Source organism: Simochromis diagramma, unplaced genomic scaffold (assembly GCF_900408965.1).
Source record: "Simochromis diagramma unplaced genomic scaffold, fSimDia1.1 OVJJ01000501.1, whole genome shotgun sequence".
In the NCBI taxonomy this organism is placed as follows: domain Eukaryota; kingdom Metazoa; phylum Chordata; class Actinopteri; order Cichliformes; family Cichlidae; genus Simochromis; species Simochromis diagramma.
In genome coordinates, this window is record NW_024387320.1 from 842,745 (window position 1) to 861,532 (window position 18,788).

An 18,788-nucleotide genomic window follows, 5' to 3' on the forward strand; every position below is an offset into this window, starting at 1 on the left:
CCAATGTGTGGCCTGTTGCTGCTCCCTGAAGCAGCCAGCTCAGCAGCGGCCCACTCTGGCCTAATATGATTTACAGCTGCAGCAGCACAAATCAGCTGATTAGACTGACAAATCTACCTGATGTGCAGCTGCACACATTACTGAGATTAGCTTAATGGGAACTGGCCCTGACCAAGGGCTACAAATGCTGTTATTTAAATGATTACGGAGGACAAGTTAATTACAAATCTAAATATTTCGGCAACTGAATTCAAAACGCATCTGTCAAGCACAACTGCACGGAGAAGAATAACAGCGTTATAAGTTTTGGTGTTGTGGCTGTGCAAACAAAGCTTTAGCTGGAAACCAGGTCCAATTAATGTTAGCAATGGCATTCTCACAGCGTAAGAAATGGAAACGGAGGTGTAGAGGTCAGCTGAAATATGTTCATTCTTCCTGCCTGTCACTTCTCTGCATGTTTACTGACACAGGTCATCCCGGTCAACATCAGAAGTTGCACCAAACTCTCATTTCCTCTCGGCGGCTTGGCAGGTGGCATCAGCGGGGAAACACTGTATCCTTTCCACCACCACAGGAACTTTAGAAAATGTGACTTTCCAAGTATGCAGCTGTGGTTTTGTGACTCAAACGTCCACACAGAAGAAATGTCTCATTCACTTCGGATCTATCTCAATCTGCACGTTTTTGCTGAAATCATAGATAATGTTTAGACCTGCTCTTGTTTACCGTCTGTCCCCTGTGCGAGGAGAAGCAGTTTGCAGACGTCATTCAACAAGAATGAGTCTAACTGTTGTGGAAAACATTCAAAGAGCGACATCGTGTGGCTGATTTGTGAACTACAGCAAGCACAGTGTCCGGTCTGACGTTGAAATTAAATGGTGACCTATAAATTCCCACCAAAATAAAAAATAACTGCAATCTTAAGAAACGTGTAAAAATTTAATAGTCAGTTAATACTTCTGTTCCCAAAGCGTCCACCACTTGCAGCTCCTTCTCCTAAACTCTAATTATTATACATTATAAAAAGACCTCGTGAGTTACCATGGTGACAGCTTGATATCTATTTGTCACACTAGTGATCAGAAGCAGTGCTCTGGTGGGAAGATGTCTAACATTCCTCCTCAAGTGAATGAGATAAGTTACTTATTAACAGGGGCAACCACAGACTCAAATGCAATAACTCAGCTTCACTCTTCATTAGCTCTGCTCTGTTTTTATGTATGCAGGGCTGATGCAAATGGGCTCACGCATGCACGCACAAACACGCACACACACACTATATAAATATATATAGAGATAGATTTTGCAGAGGGAAAATGTCTGTATCCTTTATCTTATCAGCTCCGTAAATGGTATTTTGTAGGTCACGAGGCCACAAGATTGTGGTTGGAAGAGTGGCTTTATCTTCCTCAGTGCTGCAGTGGATCTCTAAGTCTGAGCAAGGGTTGGGAAAAAAAGGGAAGTGGGAGGAGAGAGAGAGAGAGAGAGAGAGAGAGAGAGAGAGAGAGAGAGAGAGAAAAGAAAATAAGGCTAAAAGATATATTCTTTTAGGCAGAGGCCATGTAAAAGTGTGTGTTTTAGGAAATGCTACACTGAATTGCTGCTTTAACACTGGAAATCGACTTTGTCTGCTCCCACTCTCTTTGACGCTTTTTAATTGCAAAATCCCTGTTGGCCCTCCAAGTTAGTCATCTTATTCCACAAGTTCTACCCACACTTCATAACATGAAGGAATCTGTGAGCACCACAAGGCCAAACCACCTCAGCTCTTGCACAGATCCTTGCCTACAGGCTTAGAAACATATGACTCATTGTTTTGGTAGAAAAATACAGAGGCACAGAAACACAGTGAACAGAGCTAAGAATGACCCTCTGACTTACCTGCCACATGATTACAGCAATAAACAAGCAGAAGGAAAGAGCCACGTTTAAAGTCAGTCAGTGTTGATAGTTAGGCTCTACCAAGCTGATCCACTGCAGCGGTCTGAACTTTAAGCAAAGTCACTCGCCCCCTGAATCTCTGTGAGTTTCTGACACTAACTCTTTCCTTCTAGCCTACTGAAAAAACAGCAGGAAGATCAAAACTTACCACCCTTTTCTCTTCCCTCACTGAGAACTGCACCTATCCCATCTACAAGTAGTGGGCTGCAAATTGTTGAGATAGCCAATCATAAGAAAGGGGCAGGCCTTTCACTGGTTTGGTCTGTCTCTCGGAACTGTTAGAGCATAGGGTGTTACCATAACTCCGGAAAGAGGTTTGCTGTCATCCTCCAATGGATTTTTCCCCCAAATAGCTGAGCTGCATGCCACAAAAACAACATGCACTGCATTAATAAACAGATTCATTTCAGATTCATTGCATGTTTCCTACGATGAGATTTGCATATAATATAAATTTGCAATGCTTTATAGTTAACCCTGCTAAAATTAGTCTAGAATAATGCAGCTAGAAATATGCTTCACGCCTAAGTCACGGTTCAATGGAGCCAAATGGAATAGTGCCTCATGAAACACAGTAATCAATTATTAATCAACTGTTCAGAAAGTACAAGAGTGACACTTTGCAAATGCTATCATGGCTAAGCAGAGGTATATTAATAGACTGTCAGTCATTTATGCCATATAACTATTAAGAATTGCTATCTTCATTATCTCAATGCTGATGAATAACATTGCTCAAGGTAGGAAGGTTACTTTATGTTAGCTTGGAAAACGCTCAGAAGAAAGCTTATTTCTTAAAGCAATAACACCTTTTCTTTTTCTTTCTTCCTTTTTTTTCTTGTGAACACATTCACTGAAATGGAAACACACAGGAATGTAATGTGGCTGCGACAGCTGACTTAGATATTGTTGAAAGTTTTCTCAGATTGTTGGCATCTGTTCACCAGTCTCACAGAAACGCTTCCAACGCAAACATGTGCTGGCTGACAGGATTGGCATCCAAATAGTGAGACTGATAACATCAAGTTTGATCCGTTTATTAGCACAGAATTTGAGCTTACTTTTGAGGCAGGGCATTACCTGCAACAACCTTGTCAACAACATAAGGTCAGAGTGGTTTTTGTTCTTCTTTTTTTAAATGGCATCCATATAAAGCAGACGTTTATGTTATGGGGTTAAACCACAATATATAAGGCATGGCTTGGTTTGGATTAACTTTAAGCCAAAACCCCGGAGGAGGAGCAGTGAGATCTTATTTTTCAGTATAAAAAAGGATCAAAAGAAATGTAGGGGAATGATAAAAACACTTAGATTCTTATATATGTTAACTCAAATAATGAGTTGAAATGCATCATAACTGCAGCTGCAGTTAGGTCAGCACCATGTGCAGTGTGGAAGCATGCAATAAAGTGCAAAAATATTTAACTGAGCACCACAGAAAAATTCACTGGGCCATAAAATCACCATTGATGTTTGTTTACATTTTTATATCTACATTTCAAACATGCAGACAAAAAAAATATACAGAATACCGTATTTAATTTAGCACACTAAAACTCCCTCAAAGCCAAACTCCAAAGTCTAAAAGAAACCTAAACAGCTTTTAAAGTGTCATCCACTGGAAATACAGATCACGCCTTACCTCGCTGTCTGTTACTCAGTCAAGCACACAGTTCACAGCCAGGGTGACAGATGAATACAGAAATAAAGCCCAGGAAGGGATTTTTCTCAAAACACCGGCTTTCCTCAGAAGCCTCCCTTCAGCTCCCACTTTCTGTCTGGGTTCTGCTGCTTCATCTGTCTCACTGCTATCTCTGAAATTCTCTTCACACAGCCTCTTTTTCTCTAATCCTCTATAAAAGAAGCCGAAACTGCTCCAAATGGTTCAACCAGGCGCCGACTTCTCAGGCTTTTCCCTCTTTGTATTATTTTGTTGGCTGGGATCATTAACTTAGTCCCATGAGAACACAAGGAGGTAAATAAGCCCCCTCCTTCCTGTGGGAGGCTGTCAATCACAAATGATGATGAGGCAGTGAAGGGGGTGCTTTTAGCCAACAGGGAAGAACTCCTGATTGGTCACCAGGGAACAGAGGTGCTCTGCATGACAAATGAGAGCTCTGGGATAGATTGAATTGTGAAGATGCTCAGCGAAGTTTACATGCTCTTTTATAATAGACCTTTTGCGTCTTATTCATTCACCTGTCAAAAGAATGTAAAGCCATGGTAATGAATAATCAAAGAGGGCAGCAAATGTCTATTTAATGCAGCTGAATTCAGGAAAATGTAATTTATGTTGTAAACGGCTAACTACTGTCAACACAAATAATCCCAGGATCTTTAAATGACTCTTTGGTACAGTCTGGACACTCAGCGGGGGGACTGCGAGGCAAGTATAAAGCTTCCGTTGCCATGACAGTGTGGCAAGAGCAACGGTGCATCTTGGCGCTCCAGCCAAATGCCACTCTAATCTTTTCACTGGCAAACCTTCAGCTCTCTCTTCACAGCTTGTTTGTTTCTCAGTCAAGCCTACTGCTGTCTGTCACTGTCCAGTTCCTTCCAGCAACCCATGCCAATCTAAAGTCTGCAACGTTTTGTAAGGAGCAAAAATGTGTAAAGACGCTGTTAGCGAGACAACAATACCTGAGAGAGGTCGCTCTCCTCCCGGTGACCATGACTAAATTGAGAAACAAAAGGCAAATTAAGCGGGGTGACTCCTATGGCCATGTAACTAACATACTAATGGATGTGAAACTTCACAGGACAAATCAATTTAATACATAAAAAACTACCAAGCGGCATATAAAGATGAAGCTAATATGACTGTCGCAAAAACCTAGTGGCATTTTAAGGCCGGCTCCCAAACCAAAGAGCAGAAATAAACACATTTATGGCATCATTTTTAAATAATTCACTTTATGGCTTAAAATTAATGGCAGGGCTGTTCTGGGTGGTACAGCGAGCTAGTACCAATAAGGCTGCTAGCTTGCTGTTAAGCTTTACCTGCGCTAATGTGAGTCACTGAACTTCTTGACTTCTTGTTGCAGTTGGACAAATAATTTGTCCAGTTGGTGATTACAATTAAAATATTTTATTTGTATGTGACTGTGCGACCAGAAAGTCTGTAAAAGGACCTTGCTAAACAAGCTAGCTATTATTTCCTGAGAATTTAGCACTCTTTTAACACTCCTTCCTTACATTCTCTTCTTTCTGGGAGCAGAAAACAATAATAATGCTAAAGTTAAGTCTGGGTGCAAAACACAGCAAAGGTAGATATTCCTCATATCAGTCCTTAGATGCACACGACCTTTTCAATAATTTCCAACAGCAAGAAAATCAACAGGAAAGTGCTATTGCTCTGAGTACTATATATATATCCGCAAATTGTCTGCAGAATAATTAGTTCACTGCTTGCTCTCATATTGAGAATCATATTAGGGCAGTAAAAGGCAATAAAACTCAGGACATTAGAGTCATCCTGACATTTGCGGCCAGTGCTTTTTAAAGATGAAAATGACTTGCTACTTCAGGGTCAGTCTAAAGTCACGCCCTATTCTGAACTGTAATAAACGCGAAGTGGAAAAATGTCTGTTTCTGTTTTACTCATCCCATAAATATAAAACTTGTCTGGGCTGTGGTTTTAACAACTGTCCCCACCTCACCCACTGGAAACCCAATCTGATCCTTGTTAACACACAAATTCTCAGGGGCTTTCAAGTCCAGCAAATTGATCCATATTTATTTTGGTATCTTCTTGTTACTTAGTAGCTCTGCTTTCCACTAAAAGCAGATATAATAAACTGTATAAATCCAAATATTTACCACGGATTATGTCATAATGCATCAACATGACTGAAATATAAACTGGCAGTTTCATTCTATCAAGCTGATATCAAATTGGACTCCAGATGTTTGAGGAGTAACAGAAGCAATTTTGTTTATGCTTTGTTAATGCATTTGTATATGTGACCTTTTGTGAACTGTTTTCTTAGTGTAATCTTACTAGAATTAAAAAAAGGTCATATTATAGCGCCCATATATTTCCTTATCAATAAATAACAGCATGGCTGGAATAATTATTTAAACAAATGAATATTCATCCTCACTAAATAAGGCCATTTACAGCCTGAGGCAGTTCTCTTGATGATGGCTGGCACATCAAGCTCTATAAATTGGGGGGGAAAAAGACCTGAAAAGGGCTAGAAATACCCTCCTGAAAAAGCAGATAAGAAGTTAGAAAAAAATAGGCTGTGAAATTGAATGTTACATAAACTTTGATGAGGGAAAAAAACAGGATCTATCCAAGTGAACAAATGAGCAGACATTTTTAAACTGCATCATCATCATCATATGTTTCATCTTGGTGTTTATTCTTTCCCAAGTTCAAACCTCTTTCATACCTAACAAAGAAATTCTTAAATATACATTAAACAGAGAATAAAATTTAAGGTGACATTTTGGAACTAGAGGACAGACACCATATGCTCCAAACAATGCTCTGACAATGATGAGAAATGCTCATTAAAGCATCAGGACTAATTAAAGAGTCAGGGTATTTCATTAGCAGCCAAACAGTAACAAGTAAATCTGACTTACATGGTATAGCAGAATAATCTTCAAAAACGCAGAAGTAAGATGCAACTCCCACTGACAGCTCAGCTCTGTTTTTCAGCAGCACATGGGAAATTAAACAAAACATACAGTAGCATCCTGGCTAGTCTCTTTCCACACTCCCTCCCTCATTGGTAAAGCTCTCTACCCTACCCCAACCCCAGCCGTATGCTCATGCAAGCGTAAAACATGTCCAGGAAGCGTCACTTCCACTGGGCTATTTCATGGATACTGTCTCCATTAATGCCTGGGCCCACCAACCCCTCCCCTATTCCGGGGTTGAGCTCTTGCCCCTGGCACCCCACCCTCTCAGCAATGAGACAAAGAGGTAACAAATGGAGAGACAAAGGGGGGTCCACAAACCTAGGGGGACCACATTTTGATGAGTTTCTAACTAAGCAGCCAGGCCTTGAACAGATGGGATCAGTCTCCAGGGCTATCCTGCATGGCTGGCTTTAATACACAGCTATATACATCCTCACAATTGTTAAGGTCTGCTCACTAAATGGCACGCATCACCTCATAGAGCACATGCAAGTGAAAGGCAACACAAAGGAGAATATCTTTACAATGTTATGTTTGCCATTAAGCCTTCAGAAATGACGGTAATTAAAGTCTGAATGTACATGCCCAATTGAGTTAGCGCGTGCTTTGGCATCCAGATTGTCCTTTTGAGTGCAAACAGTGATCTAAGCAGCAATAATTATTTTCCTAACTAGGACAGTCCAAAACACTTCTCATTTTGCCAATAAACAATAAGATGAAAGCGTAGACTGCCCCCGCCATGGCAAAGGTTCAACACTTTAATTGCTTTCATCCCCAAGGCATGATGCCCACAACAAAGCAACACACAATCAATCCAAACATCAACCAAATGAACGAGCCCGTTAGTACCAGGCCAATTAACACTCACTGCAGTTTATCTTCAGCTTTCAACAGAGGTGTTATTTTGTGCAATTTAAGCTGGTATCTCAAAGAAAATCTGCACGTCTTCATTTTTAGAGTGTAGGAGGTTTAAGGATATAAACTGTAGAAGATCCAGCATCTACGTACGCACATTCACTGTGCTTTATGATAGACTGGCAGAACGTATAGAGCCGCTGTGGGCAGTGACCTAGAAATGATTCTTGTCCTCTCAGTTTTCTGCGGCTTCGCTGATGCTACGTTCAGTTATGCCAGCAACAGAATCAATTATCAGCCCTGTTCTGCTCTCTACTGTAGTGTATCAAACGAATACATGCTGTGATCCTAAGTGGTGGGACTGAATTTATTATAAAATATTGACATAAACAGGCATATTTTAAGGGATTCCCTACAGAGTATGTCTGTTTAGTGCTTTTAAAGCAACGCTTTTAAGACACTCTGTTAATGTTTGAATAGTAATAACTTTATTCGGCACGTATAAAGCGTATATTTACTACACTCCACCCTGAAATGATGAGCATGAAGTTTTGAAAATTATGACAAGGGATCAAAAGAAAAAAGTGGAAGAACAAAGGAAACGTTCATATATCATTTACAGAGGAAACTACTTATACTGCGTTGTTCAAAGCCTACTGTGTCTGGTGCTTTCTCATTGAATTGAAACACTGAGGATTTTTTTCCCCCCTTTTTTTCTGGAAAAGTAAGGTCATGTTTTATGTTTAGTCCACACCACAGCCCCAAGGCCTGAAAGTCGTGGCTTGTATTTTATTTTATTTTTTATTTTTCCTGACAAAAATGTATCTTTCTGAAAGAGTGCATGGTGAACGCCTGCTACATTCTTGCTGCTTGGAGGAATCTGTAATTGCTTCCAGCTTCTGAGGGACCCACTAAAACTAGTGTCACGTCTTTATCATTATACTCTCACTGACAACACTGGAGTTATCTTATCAAAGATAGTGAAGCATTGAGCTAAATACCCCCACAAACACAAGAGGCAGCAATTAAAGACAGTACTTATCCAACACAGGAAGGAATAAAAGTGTACCGTCTATTCTCCAGTGAAGAGGTTTAACACTTATCTGTTCTCCAGTTCTCCGTTAGAGAAACAAAGACACAGTGCCACTGTGCTCAAACATCCTACGCCAGGATATGCTTGAGGAGCTCTGAACATCTGTTTTGGTGCACTGTGTTCATGCGTTCATAGAGACTGTTGGAGCCAAAAGCAGAAGTGCAGCTGTTGTGATCTGGGTCAGCTGCGTCTGAGCTGAGCGATGTTTTCAACACACTATCTTTGCGGGTTAAATTAAATTTTGACACTACCGTCGCCGTTTCATTTAGCACTGACCATGATAACCGCCGTCGTGTAGAGAACGTACACATAACAGTCTGTCACTGAGGTGTTACTGCTTCGCTGTATATGTTGGCTTGGTGCGGCCCTACAAAAAACCTTCACTTACACTCCATCTACATGTCAACAAAACATTCCTTCGAGACAGTTTAGGACACATTACTCAACCCTGGCCTGTGAAGCACATTCTTCAAGGTTTTAAACTGGATGAACATTTGCAGAGGTATCACTGATAGAGGGATATGCTTCAGCTGCACTGTGCAGCGAGTCCAAACACATGCATGCGCACACATTACAATCACACGGGCCCCATTTCCCCACAAGACCCCATTCCCATTTACAGTTATTGGCTCTGACAATGAGAGTGACCTAGCATCAGCTCTCGCTCTGTCACAACAACGAGGCGCAGAGAATTCACAGCTGATGGAGTTGGCACTGCTGAGCCGATGGAGACTGTTTTGTTTATCATTTGGAGTGAGGACTGACGAAATAGAGCTATATAATGAAGGCGAGAGGGAGTTTTAAAACATATATTAAAATCAGCAGACATCCAAAGCACTCAGGGGAATAATAATACATTCAAGCTATCTTCTTCTGTGTCTTTATAATATGATTATTATTCAATACCTCAGGCACAAAAGATTGATGTTAAGAAATAGTTCGGTCGCTTAAAACTGTAGCAAGCAGGGTGTTTCAGAGAAAAAACAGATCCAGATGCTTGCATGTAGGAAAGTACTAAAATCCTAAATGAATTCACCAGAGTTCCCTATCCGCAGTTATTTGGCACAATTGCACATTCTGGTCTGTCTGAAACAACATGGCATTGCTTCAGTTCCCACCAAAATAAAAGTTTGAGGGAGGGAAATGCCTCTCGTCGAAACTTATGAGCGATCCAGGAAAAATACACAAAACTGCACAAAACCTTAGCACCACATTTCTTCCTGTGAATAGCAAAAGATTTATTTATTTATTTTTGCCAACTGAATAATTTACCAACAGTTGTTTTGTTCAGTTGTCAGCAGATTTGATGCATGTGCACGCATGAGTGAACTTCATATTAAGACAACATATCTGGCCTCCCTCCCTTTTAAATTAACTTTTATGTTGAGAAGCACAAACAACCCACACTTTTAGTGTCTTACGTCTTCTTCTTATGCAAACCTGTTTGTGCAATCCTGTGCATCCATGCGTGTATTCTCCTTCACCGTGCAGACTGCAGTGTGTCAGTTTCTTACGTAGACTATAGCAGATTCCAAGGAACAGCTGAAAAAATTGCCAGAAACCTTTTACGAAAGGATAAAGGCCCCAACTTTCACCCTTTGTGACTTAGCACAGTGCTAGTCAGTTTCCCTGCTGTTCAGTTTGAAGTGATTAGCACTGGTCATGCAATTAAAAAAAAAACAAAATCTAAAGTCAAGACTCAGCACTAATTAAAGTCGCTTGATCCAGTCCCACTAAATGTTTCTTTAACAGATCTTACCTGCTTCCCCATGGCTGCAGTGGTATGTGTCTCTGTCTGGTGAATAAATATTAGGCTAAAACTGAGTGTTACTGTCAGGCAGCTGGTACTTCCCCTGAGGTAAAACAGGAGACAGAAGGCTGAAGGTGTTCTGTCTGCATGTATACTCCCCTTCATTTGGGGTGTGTACCTACACATACCTCACTGACACTCACTCTGCTTCTCATCTGCTGTACAGGTTTGCACAGGAGCATGGAAAGCTCCTGAGAAGAAACTTAACCCTTTGATGAGTTGGCATTAAAGACACTGATTATCTTGAAAATCCAACCTAACCCAAAAGCTTGTGGACTCTATTCTTGGTCCATCAAGGTAGTGGCAATGATATTAATGGCTGTTAATGAGTAGCATTCCAGCTTTCAAAAACAGAGTGTACAGGGTGACCAGATATAGTGTAAATCAGCATCATAACAATGCTGATAAAGAGATCTACTTCTTCACCATGGGTGGCTTGTGTTGGCAAGAAGAGAAAATATGTTTTAAGCTTAAGGATTTGCAGCAGCCAGCAGCAAAGGGAAAAAAAAAAAAAATCTTTCTCGCTATTAAGCAAGAGAGAATTGGTTTCCTCCACCCTAATGAGAATTCATCCTTTGAGATAGATGAGTCAGTCTCAAAACACAATTCCATACTTGCAATAATGAGATCATATTTGAGGAATTGGGTGTACGGCTTTCAAGCAAGAAGAAAAAGTCAAGGGTTTGAGCTAGACCTCACCTTATCTTATGAAATTTTCACTTTTCAACTCATAATAAAATCACTGAGTATTAACATTCACAGTACGCACATGTCAAACAAGGTGCTGTAAGGAAAAGGAATAACAGGAAGGAAGAAAAAACAGAGAGAGAACCTTGCTTTTCTTCACCCAGTTCTACTGAGGTAGAGATTTTAAAGCGTGTGTGGCTAGGATCTGGTCAAGTAATAAAAAAAAGGCCACACAAAACAAAACTGAAAAATGGACTGGAAAGTTCTGGAAGCTGCCACTTAGAGGAAACTTAGAAACCTAAGACTGCAAGCCTACGCAGGTTATTTTGGATCAGAGAAAGGAAAGTTACAAATCATGTAGGAGTTCAAATAAAGTCAGAGTCGCTTTAGTTTTTGGGGGAAGTGTTCGGTTAGGTTGTGTATCATATAGAAAAGGATTTGGGAAAACCTTCTAAAAAATAAGGCAGGGACAAAGAACTGATATCTGTCTACGCAACCACATCTCCTATACTTTGACCTGCTGATGGTGTGAAGGTGAGGCTAACATCCACAGTTTTAAGATGTCATTTTAAAAATGTTGTGTTATGGTAGATACCAATAACAGTGCGAGCTGATTCAATTTTGGTAAAATGGGTCAAAGTCAGGGTCACACCATATGTGAAAATCAGTAAAAACAACTTTTTATCAATCGCCTTCGAACTTTACAGCAATATACTAGGCCTAGGGGACATGCTATGTCAATTAAAAGAATTTAACCATGACCTTCATTGTTAGTGCCCAAGGTCAAAGTTGATCTTGAAAACAAATTTCAAGAATCCATATCAAGTGTAATATATGATATATAAGGGCAAGGAGAGAACACACGTTTTCTTTTTTCAGTTTGACGCGCTACGACATCACAAACATGCCAAAGTTCTTGAAATAATCACACACTGCATGACTATGTCCTAAAAGCTAAAGTTTTTACAGCTTATAGAAGCCAAAGATTTCAGGCAATTCTGCTCCAATCATATAATAATATGAAAGATAATAAAAATACATAATTTTAGTAATGCTTCAAGGTCTTAGGTTAAAGGTCAGACATCACCGTGTTGTTATAAAAGCAGGCGGACATCAGCATGTTGTGATAAAAACTTCATAAAGCATGAACATTTTAGGATAGCCCTCTATGCCCTCTCTTGTTACCTACTGCTACTACTATATAGTATAATAATGTAATATATTCTGCTGTGCAGAACATAGACTGAATTCTTGCTCTGAATATGTTTACTAAGTCATCTGAGTTTTCAATCTTATGATGCATCTGCCTGTTGGTGATTTTAACAGCAATGATCCTTTTTTGAAAATCTTGGATCTGATCGAGACGCCTCTGATGAGGTTTTCAGTGACGACTGTAGCACATCAGACTGATTTCATTGTCTGTGTAACATGCACTGTGACTTTGTGCTTTCAAGAGGAAGCTTTTGTAAGCGCTGGATTACAAGGCAAAGGTTGATGCTCGGTCGAGGATGAGATGAACATGATCAGAGTTTGTTAACTCTGCCATGATCACGATGGAGAACACAGAATGATCAAGCTGACAGCTCATCAGCTAACTCAGCATCTAACAGAGTTGATGAATGAGTTGCTCCCCGAACCGGCACACCATTTAAATCTCACTCTTTCCATCTGTCATTGCTTCCATCTTCTGATTAGCACCTCATTCTCTTATAATTACCCTTCCTGTACAAAAGTGGCACTTATTAGAGGTGGAAAATTTTGCTGGGACGGATTCTTGTTCCAACCTGTGTTGATGTTCAGGAATTTTGAACTGGAGTTTCGTAACTAAATATTTAAAACTAAGTTTAGGCTCTCTGTAGTGAATTGATCTAACTGTGCCTGGTGGACTGATGGAATATTTGAATAGTTAGAATCATCATAAAGCTGGTAAAGGGGGAAAGGTTCAATCTACTTTGAAAACATCTACTATTTGTGTGCTTTTATGATAAGAGAGTATTTTCCACAGGCCAGCTGACTCCCTAGATCTGCCTACATATGATGAAACCAGGAAAAAGTTATAGGAATTACAAGGGACTTTTCACACACCTGTTGAGGTGGGATGATTACACCTTTATGATTCCTTTGAGCAGAATACAGTTTGATGACTTCACCAAATTTCCAGAATATAGCAGTGAGTGGGCAGGGATGCAGAACATTTACTGTGGAGCATCAGACATAGTATGAGACACCTGAAGTGTGAGATGGTGTTTCATACTGCTGAAAATTTGGTTTTAAGGTTACCAGCAGTATTGGATTAAAGAGGAGCTAATGTGCTTGCCTTTTGAGAATAAAATGCCAGAATGTTTCGTATCAAGATAAAAGATGCTACAATCATATTTTTAGTGAAATAAATAAATAATTTAAATAAAAACATTTACATTTTAGTATTGAGCTTTTTGCATCGAAGGACCCAGGATTTCTGGTCATTCTTAGAGTGGTCTTAAGCAACAGCTTTTAAAGGTATTTCAAATCTTTTCTTTAGACATTGGTTGCTTTTCCACTCATTTTCAGTCCAGTCTTTGTACCTGACCATTTTCAGAAGAAGAGTATTTTTTATTTGTTTGTTAATCCACTGAACACTGACCTATATCTCAGTCAAGCATAAAAAAGGGCACCCAATGAATGAATGAACCAGTTTTGCACATAACAGGCAAGTTAGCAAAGAGACAATTTTTAATTGCATCTTTATGTACTTTGTTAGTAATTGTTAGTAATAGTTGTATCCTGTTTCTTTAGTTGAATCCATGAATAAAATGACCAAAATAACACATTTTGAGAGGCATAAAATTGCATTTGTCACCAACAACTGCAGTCGATCCATCTACTATTCTCTGAAGCTTCATCAGAAATGATCTCAGTGGAAGGGTGGCAAAGACTGAACTATGCTAATTTATAAAAGAACTAAACTGAAAGACAGTGGGAGCACATCTGATGGCACCATGAACCCAAATTTGAATTCTTTTGTTCAAATCAACTGATATATATGTTTGGAGGTCAATTGAGATGTAAAACAGTGAGTGTATACAGCCATCTGTAAACCACGGTGCAGGCTCTGACATCATTCGGGGTGCATTTCAGCCATTGGCGTGCACCACTGGGGAACACAGTAAAATACCATCAGATTTTCATTCACCATGCAATACCATCTTAAGCAATGACCTCAGACACAATGCCAATAAGGTCATGGATTGACCTCTCTGGAATCCAAGCAATGTTACTGAAGCAGTGTGGGATCACTGGAACAAAAGACTGAAGACTACTCAAACAGTTTACATGAATGAGGTCATACTGCACATACTGCACTCCTGGATCTATTTCCCATTGAGGGGTGGTTCAAGACATTTTACAGTACAGTACTGTACAACTAACTAACAGTACAGTGACTCAGTGGTTGGCACTGATGTCTTACAGTAAGAAGATCCTTGGTTTAAATCCTCTCAGTGGCTGGGGCCTTTCTATGTGCAGTTAATGTGTACTCCTGGTGTCCACATGGGCTCTGTCCAGATAATCTGGGTTCCTCCTACAGTCCAAAGACATGCCTGTTAGGTTAATTGGTAATTCTTATAATTGGTAATTGTCTTTATACTTAGACTGGCTTTAGATGAATAATCTTGCCCTGTGTGCTTTGACATCTGGGATAGGCTCCAGTGCCCCTGCCACCCTGAATTGGATAAGCGGTTAAGAAAATAAATGGATGTTTGTTTTCATGTTTTATAAGAAAACTATCATCAATGGGCACTTGTTAGCAGCTTACAGTTGATAAAAGATAGGCTTAGGAGCGAGGGAACATGGCTTTTATCCTGTAGTCTAGGAATAAAATAAGTATTAACATAGAATTTTTTAAACACGTTGGCTGTCTTTGTTTTCCCATTCAAACTCGTTTGGTTTGTATTTTCACTATGTTTAAGGAAAAGAGCAGAATAGAGACTGTTTACAAACCGAGCACCTCAATCAAACCTGGAAGAGCTTAAAAATCAATTTTACAGCCTGACAGTGTTGGCGTTTGTTATTTGTTGCTGTGTTTGTAAGTGTCTGGTAGCTTTGGCTCAGTGTGTCTGGCGGTATTGGTTGTTATTAGCTGGCTGCTAAGTTTCCCATGATGATTACTACAGTGTTTCCACAAATCCTATACATCAAATGACTGCCAAACTGAATAACATATGAGATAGCACATTACTAGAATCTGCTATATCTGAAAATGAAGACCCGAGGGAATAAGGATGCAACCAAGACGACAAGAAAGAAAAAAAAATCGTCTAGAAGGAAATAGGAGGACACGGCGATAAAAAAAAAAAGCTGCAGAGAAAACTCGCCTCGGAGCTGCTGCTCCCTGTCATCTTTGAGACGAGAGTGCGAAACCTTAAAGGGTGCTGATTAAAAGCTCGGCTTCTTTATTGGCACACAGTCATATTACCAGGTGTTTGGATGTTTGCACTTTAACACTGACATTTTTGAAGTAATTATCACGGTCCATTCTCTGCCTAATCATTAACTGCTGGCAGCCTCTTTCATTCATAACAAAGAAAGGTTATATATAATTGAAGCTTGTTTTAACATGTTTTCTACACTCTGTGTGTACTAGCTTTGCCTGCGTGCAGCCTGTGTACATAGGGGAATTAAACAGAGCTTTAAATTGCCCTGCAGAGTATTGATAATGACCACTTTCTCTTCAAGACATTTTCTGGTACTGATCACTTTTACCAGAAAATAATTTGATTCCCCCCCCCCATTTTTGCCACCTAAATAAGGATTACATATAAGACTATGATTAAAAATAAACATATTAAATGGAATCTATCTATCTATCTATCTATCTATCTATCTATCTATCTATCTATCTATCTATCTATCTATCTATCTATCTATCTATCTATTATATATATATATATTTTTTACATTGCAGTGGTGAATGCTCATATTAAACGTGAGTCACATTTTTAAGTAATCCCTATGAGCCCAAAGCTCTAGCTTCAAAGTGCTCTAAACTCTCCAGTTCAGCTTTTTCTTCTCTTGGCTCAAATAACAGACAGACAATATATTTAATATGGTCATCTCAGACACACAGCTCAGACTTAAAGCAAATATTGTGTTTGCAAACTGCAGCTAGTCAGAAGTAAGAGGGCATAAACAGAGGTGAAAGGAGTTGGAAATTATTAAAATAGTTCCCCGTCTAAATTTAACAGTCACATGTCTTTCACACACACTCTCACACACACATATTTTCACCGAACATATGTTGTGAAATATCTCTGCGCATATGCTAACCGCTAAATGGCATTCTGACAGTCTCAAGTAGACTGTCAGACAAAAAAAAAGAGAGACAGAGATGGCAGTAATACTAATAAGCAGACAGATTCAGTATATGTGTAGTTGTCCCATAAAACAAGCTTGATAACAATGAGCTATGGAGGAAAACATCTGGTTGCTCTGATGCCTGGTGTTGCATGGAAGTGGTTTTTTTTTCCAGCCACGCAGTTTTCTGTTTGTTGCGCAATTTTGAAGACTGAACAAAACTGCCTGTGAAAACTGGATTTTGTTTCCCAAAAGGTATTGTAACCGCAGCTTCAACAATGAATCATTCACAGTCTAACACAGCCAAAGAACTGACTTGAACCCGAGCCCTTGTCCCACCCTATATACAGCTTGTATCCCTCTGCTGTGTCCTGTAGACCCAGGGAGTGAAGAGGAATCGCTGGTAATATGCAAACCAAAATCTAAGTCTTTTTCGGACATCACAAACAAATTCAGGTCCATGCACTTATTTGTTCGGGACAAACATGTATATAGGACTTGAATACAAACATCAGAATGAGAAAAAAAAGAAAAACACAAATTTCATCCATTACTCTAGGTGCAGTGTGGTCTCTGTTTCAAAAGGGGAAATATTAATCACATTTATTTCCAATTGGAGCATGAGGCAGAACAGATGGCAAGAATGAAATGAGATTTTGCAGGCTGCTCTTGCATTGCTTCACGGAGATTGTGGCAAACTGGAGAGGGGAAGACTTTTTCTCAGTATACTGGCCCGATCATAGCAATCAGACATAGATTAATTGAGTTGGAAAGCATTGATGTTAAATTAAAATTTTAGAAAAGTAACTTTTAAGCATTACTTCAAACAACCCCTCCACAGAAGATAGTTGCTCAGAATGCAAAGCAAGTCAAGAACTGCCCAAAGCTGCTTAAGCTTGTTTTATCAGTGACTCAGTTGGTATCTAAAACATCACATTTTGGTCATCAAGTGTGGAGGTGGACTAAGCTGAGAGGCTTAATGCAATCACTGCTAATCCCTTTAATCTGGAACTTTTTTCTTTTTCTTTTGAAATAAACTTCATTACCCAGTCAGGACTATGACTCCCATAAGCCTCTTTTTTATTGACATTAGGGCCATGTGTAACTCTTGCATTTACTTACCAGTGTATTATCCATTTTTCCATTAGCTGAAATGCTGGGCATCATCAGTTATTTACAGTTCTGCTAAAGTTACCGAAATACAAAAGAAGTCGAATCATAAGTCAGCGCAAAACAGCTTCTTGCCTCACCTTCCTGGGAATGCAAATGCAGCACATTACCTTGGCACTGACAAGTGACTGAGCACAAGATTTGACTTCAAGGCACACCCTCTAATTTTAAGTTAAATTTCACAAGGAGAGAGGAAGCATTTACATTTACATGTGCTCACGCCTGCTTTAACAAGCCAGGGAATATCTCCTTTAGATGGTTTCAGATATATGGCGAATAGCTGAAAAGCAGTTAGTGCAGCTGCATATTAAGTGGTCCAGAATTGGTGCCTAAAATGACAGAAAAAGGACTGAGGACTGAGTGATTGTGCATGACTAACACCTTAATGAGCTCCACTGAGCTCTATTTTTCCTCTGCAGAGAGCTGTGTATCAATCTCGACCTTGAAACTGCAGGGCCAGGGCTCTCTTGTTTCTGACTGTTGAGTCTCATTTTGGTTGTGACCTTCTTCTGTCCTCCCTGCAGCTGCTCCTGATGCTAAGGAGCGGACTCAGACAGGATGGGCCTCCTGTTGGGAACAGAAGCAGAGGATCAATTTACATCCAGTACTGCAAAGATAAGACGTGGAATTAAATATTTGATCTCAGTCGTTTGCTTCAGGAGGTAGCTGCGGTCTGTTTGTTTTTGCCCTTCAGTGTTTGGCCTGGTAGTGTTTAGAACAATGAATGGTTCCATTTGCAGCACAGATTTTTTTATTTTTAACTCGTGAAGACAAATGGCAGTGAGAGTGGATTCTCTGTGAAACACATCCAGACATCCTGTTCTGTTTTCTTGGTCTCATCAGAATTGGACTGCATGGCAGCCAATACAGCTTGAGTCCGACAGCTGTGGAGCCTTAAAAGTTTAACCACAAATCTTTGTATTGAGGAAATCTGCTGTCTTTGATGAATAAAAGAAGAGCGTGCTATGTAGGTGAGAAATTACCTACCACTAAACTTGATACGTGAAAACTAAAATAGGCAGTTCAAGCAATCACAATCATTCCATCATGTTACATTGACTAATCATAATGAAGCACAGCTGTCTGGAATCTGTGCCAAATTTCATAGACAGATGATTTTTTTGTGTCCAACAAAACATCCATTTAATGTTAAATATGAGCTCGTCTCAGATCTTATGTCCATTAGCACAGAGTAAGATTAATGCAAAATCCGTGGCCCAAGAAGATCACTCATCTTTTCCAACATGA

General features: G+C 39.7%; 1 protein-coding gene across 6 annotated transcripts in view; it reads right to left on the reverse strand.

Moving 5' to 3' along the window:
- mid1 (midline 1) overlaps positions 1-18,150 on the reverse strand; it is a 34,170-nt gene extending 16,020 nt beyond the window's left edge. Inside the window, exons 1-2 of one of the 6 annotated variants that reach the window (XM_040005384.1) lie at positions 10,302-10,723; positions 9,983-10,084 (exon numbers count right to left, since the gene is read on the reverse strand). The gene's annotated coding sequence lies outside the window, so the exon portion shown is untranslated. Of the gene's footprint in view, positions 1-1,881; positions 3,374-3,583; positions 5,008-9,982; positions 10,085-10,301; positions 10,724-17,492 lie in introns of those variants that run through there. The other 5 variants (XM_040005385.1, XM_040005381.1, XM_040005389.1 and 2 more) reach the window with 5 other exon arrangements.
- Between the last annotated feature and the right edge of the window lie 638 nt (positions 18,151-18,788).